The sequence below is a fragment of the Selaginella moellendorffii genome, unplaced genomic scaffold, assembly GCF_000143415.4.
Source record: "Selaginella moellendorffii unplaced genomic scaffold, v1.0 SELMOscaffold_473, whole genome shotgun sequence".
In the NCBI taxonomy this organism is placed as follows: Eukaryota; Viridiplantae; Streptophyta; class Lycopodiopsida; order Selaginellales; family Selaginellaceae; genus Selaginella; species Selaginella moellendorffii.
Window position 1 is genome coordinate 423 of NW_003314728.1, and position 5,005 is coordinate 5,427.

The window sequence follows — 5,005 nt, forward strand, 5'->3', positions numbered from 1 at the left end:
AATTCATGGATTAAACAAAGTTTCTACGAGCCAAGTCACAACACATGCTTGGAGAGATCGGATCGGCTCTTCAAAGCTTTTTGACAGCCGCTTCGAGAAAACACTCGCAAGGATAAGGGAAGCTCATTCGACACACAAAAAGTATGCAAGCCAAGCAAGACAGAAGAAAAAAACACTTTGCTCACGAGCGTTCCTGGCTCTACCAACACGAGTGACAAATCCATGGTCACAACTTAAGGCTCTTCGCTCTTGGCACTTTTGCTGGCTGGAGCAGCTTGTTTACGATTAAACAAGGCTAGTGCTGGTTGGAAGGTCACGCTCATTGACAAAGGCATGTTGAGCGAGAAAATGATGAACATGGGGTGCCAATGGGACCAGAAACTTCCATGCTTTGCTGTAGGATTAGGCAACGATTACATACCTCACCTTGTTTTAGCCTTGTTCTTCGCTTGTGTTCTGTTCGTTTCTCTCGAGTTCCCATGCCTGCCTGTTAAAAGAAGAAAAACAAAGGAAGTTTAGATGGTGATCTTAGTGGAACTCATAAGCGGGTGGCAAGTGGAGCTCAAAAACAATGATGGATGTAATCACGAGGAGGAGAATAAAAAGACTATAACGAGACAGAAACGCTGCTCTGCATGGACCCAGAAAAGCTTAGTTTTGTCCTGGAGCATCCAGGAAGACTGTAAAAACTACGCTGGCTGCGAGAACTAAACAAACGCGAGAGCTTACGAGCCCACGTTCTCGACACAAAAACTAACCTCGAAACGCTGGTGGTTGGGAGGCACCGCAAGCTCCCCGCCTCTACAAAAGCAAAAAAGCCTAGCGTTAGTGCAAGGTAGTCGAGCAAGCATGCACGGGCCAGCAGCATAAGAAGAGAAAAAAACGCGAAAAGTGAAAGAGAAAAGAAGAGTGCTCACCATGGATGGCTGCTGCTGTGCTGGTGTCTATCCATTCAAGGAGATGTTGCCATCGTTACGGTTTTAAAATGCGGGTCAAAACGGGGTCTCACCTTGTTTTTGTTCCTGGAGGGTGAGGACGACTTGTGTGAAGGAGCAACAACGTAAAAAATGAAGAGGATCACCTTTGTGCGGGATATACCAGCGCCTATCGAATACCGTGACCCGACGTTTCAGGAATTGGCAGCAGCCGAAAGTGTCCGACTTAACAGCGGAGAAAGCTCAGCCTGCCAGAAGGGAAATCTTTGTTAGTTACTGATAAGAAAGAAAGACAACAACGCAACCTGAGATGGAAGTGAAAGTAAAACAAGTCGTTTCTCTAAAACAGTAGCGTCAGTCAGTCGAGCATTCAATCGTTCCCATGACTGTTTCCCATGACTATGGAGCTTTGTCTTGGAGCTGTAAATCCGACTCACCTCGCGCATAGATGTTGGACATGAGAGAGTACGCGGAGCCTGTTCCATCGTCGAGCTTGAGAACCGACTGGAAAGCCATCCTGCCAAGCTCCACATCTCTCCACTTGAGGCATGAACTTAACAGCGCCGTCCACAGCACCGTGTCCGCCTTGCAAGGCATCGCCTCCACGGTCTTGAGCGCTTCGTCTAGCCGATTTGCCCGGCACAGAAGATCCACCAAGCAAGTGTAGTGCTGGACGTTTGGAGCCACTCCATACTCGCTGCTCATGGCCTCGAAGAACTCGCGTCCCTTGTCAACCAGCCCGGCGTGGCTGCATGCCGTGAGCAGCGAGACAAAGGTGAACGCACCGTGAAGCACCGAGACGATGAACGTACATTGTTAGCGAGATCACTGCAGGGTTCATAGCAAAAGCGAATAGTGAATACCAATCTTGGAGGCTCTTTGTATTCGAAAATGAAGAGCCAAACTCATCATGGAGACTAGCCTCCTCTCGACTTTACTTCCACCCTGAAAAGAAAACACGATAGATCATTCATTATAAAGCATAGACAATAGTACCTGGATCGTGGCTTGTAGAGAACTATCAGAGCTGGGGAATGGCACCGCATTGTGCGCATTTCTCGCGAGACCTCGAGGAACCCTAAATTAAACCCTAGACCCTCTTCTCAAAGCGGGAAATATTTTCTGGAAAGAAATGGAGATCGCAGAGAATCACATCGATGTCTCTCAATCGAGGATGAATCGAGAGACAACGACGAGCACGACAAGCGCGACGAGCGCGACGAGCGCGACGAGCGCGACGAGGACAATCATGAGCAGCGCATCGACCAGGCCACATCGGTCGTGCGATTCATTGCGGCCTCCCTGGGGCTCGTCACGCTCGCCATTGTCTCCGGCCAGCTCGCTGTCGGCCTGCTGGTGCTCGGCCGCGACCCGATCTCGCTTGTTCTGGAAATCGTCTTCGCCCTGGTCTGGTTCTCCGTGCTTGCGTGCTGGATTGCACAAGAAATGTGGATGATCAAGCAAGAACCAGAAGAGGATCAACCTGCTGCAGCCGCCTCCCACTCCATCTGGAGCAATGCGTTGCGTCGCTCTTGCACAACCGAAATTTCGCGTGGATTCTTCGCGGGCGTCCTCCTCTTCCCCTTCTTGTCACTTGGATTCGCCATATCTCCCTCGATCGATCGCTCGCTCGCTCGCTCGCTTGCTCGGGCTCTCACAAACACAATAAACTCCTAAAGTGAACGAAGGCACTTTAAAACGAAATTCTTCCCGCGCGCCACGTGGCGGGAGCTCGGCAGCGTAAAAGGGGCGATGGAGATTGGGATTAGGGTTGTGGGATCTCGCGGCGCTGAGGAGAGCTGCTCATCCACCAAGCAATTCCTGGCGCAGAGACTCTAGCGAGCCGGAGCTTCCACAGCGTTTTCGCGAGAATGCTGCAAGCTTTGACTGTCGCCAACAATCTGGAGAGCAGTTTTGCGTCACCATGGCATCGACGCTGTTCACAATGTCTATCAAGCCTTGGATCGGCCGGGTAAGCAAGAGCAAGCCTACTCGATATCTCTTCTCTTACGGATTTTCCTTGTTTATCGAGATGAACTTAGTGTTTGTTTTCTAGCCAAGCGATTTGCTTTTTTTCTTTTCTGATCCCAAGTCTTTGTTTTCCAGGTTTGCCAGGATCCAAGATGGGGCCGATGCTTCAGGAGATGCTACAGCGAGAAGCCGCAGCTCGTCAAGGCTATGACGACGATTATCTCGGGGCTTCAAGGTGAGGCCCCTGCCAAAGGAGTTCTATGCGTCGGAGAATGACCAAGAGTTCTTACAACTTTTTCTTTTGGTTTTCCTAGCTGCGGCTTGCTCCAAGCACTATGAACTGTGCCAACAGGAATTCGTGATCCCTGATTGGCAAGGCATTGACAGGATCACAAAACCCGGCACATACTTACACAGTTCTCGTCTCAGTGGAATTGACATGGTGAGAAATGCGTGCTTCTTCTCTCCCAGTTTACCAACCGGAGCTCTCTTTTTTCTACTCGTTTCTCCAGAAGATAATGACTTCTTGCTTCATCATGGTGCCCCGTACGAGTACACCAAGTTCATCGGCACTCTGACGTCTCTGGTGAAGGAAGGTTTCATCTCCATGGACAGGATTGATGACACGGTGCGGAGACTTCGCTTTGTGATGTTCTCGGCAGGTTTGATCGGCGTAAGCGGCCCTCGAAGCTCAAACTTTCGGATTTTTATACGTAAGCTTTCCTGCTAGGCTCACAGAGATCACTGAGCAAAACAGCCTCGAAGGCCCTCGTTGCTGGCAGCAATCTCGGGAATCAATGGCTCCTCGTCGGTGAAAGGTGACTTTGTGATCGTCGTGGTCGTACACAAAGACCCACCCACAGGACGGAGCCAATGCGATCGTCTGGTTCTCTTGAAAAACGGCAAGGATGCCAAGTATCCGCTGCTGCCCGTGGCTGCTAAGACGATCTCGCGTTATTTTTTATGACACGTCCTCAAAAGGTATGGTTGTGATCCTTTTGGTCAAAGGGATCTACCAAAAAAAGGTATAAATTCCCCCTCCAGGATTTTGTAAATTTAGGGTTTGATGGCAGAAGCTTTTGGAAGGTTATATGGGGATCAAGGGTTGGAGAAGAAAATCAATGTTCTTTGGGATTCTGGTAGTGAGTGTGATTTTATTTCAGAAAGACTAGTCAACGAATTTAATATTACTGTGGATATTAATTCACGGGTTAAAGATTTCAAGTTCATGGTGGAAGATTGTGAATTGAAAACAACTCTGACTGTCCTACCAGTGATTCTTGATCACGACATAATTTTAGGTTCACCTTGGATGCATCAACATTGCTTAAAATTGGATTGCAGTGGCAATATAAATAATCTAACTTTTGAGGTAAATGGTATTATATATTGCCTCAGGGGTAATTACAATTTATTCAAGTCTAGAAAATACAAAAGAATAAATCAGCATATATGTCCTCCTTTTTACGACGTGGAGTATAAGGGGAGAATCAATGATCATCAAATCAGAATTGAATTAGATAATGGTTGTGATATATCAGCTATATCACTTGATCTTCTTAAGAAACTTGGAATTAAAGCAGTTCAGAATCAGAAGTATTTTGGGAAAAGGTTAACTGCAAAAGTTCAACTAAAATATGGTTATGGAGCTGAGAATTTATTTTATAACTTGGGAGGTTTTTCAGAAAGTAGAACTTTTCTTGGTATAGTAGATTATTCAGAGAGCATATATCTTGGGATGGACTGGCTTAAGAAACACTCAGCAGTAATTGATTATAGAAATCATACTGTTACTTTTAGAAGTGAATTGGGCTGGTGGTATAGATTTCAATATCCACATGGTATATATGAAGTGAGTAAAGATAAATTTACAGAGGAGATGAGTAGTTTATGTTGGTGCTTAGTTTAATTAAGCACTTATTGTAGCAATTTAATTCACAAAATTATTCACTAAAATAAATCTATATTATGAGTGCACCACCTCACACTAGAATTCTTATTTGCATAGATAGAAATAATTGTGTTTTGTGGTGAGAGAAGGGAACTTTCAAGCGGGGGAGGAAAGAGGGAAGTTGCACTTGCCCTGGGAAGTGAAGGCA

The 5,005-nt window shown here is 46.7% G+C and overlaps 1 long non-coding RNA gene across 1 annotated transcript; it reads left to right on the plus strand.

Annotated features, from left to right (window-relative positions):
• Window positions 1-3,047: 3,047 nt before the first annotated feature.
• On the plus strand, window positions 3,048-3,643 carry LOC9641260. Its single transcript, XR_002991524.1, has 3 exons — window positions 3,048-3,141; window positions 3,221-3,348; window positions 3,419-3,643. It is a non-coding gene; the product is annotated as an uncharacterized LOC9641260 (long non-coding RNA).
• The last annotated feature ends 1,362 nt before the right edge of the window (window positions 3,644-5,005 follow it).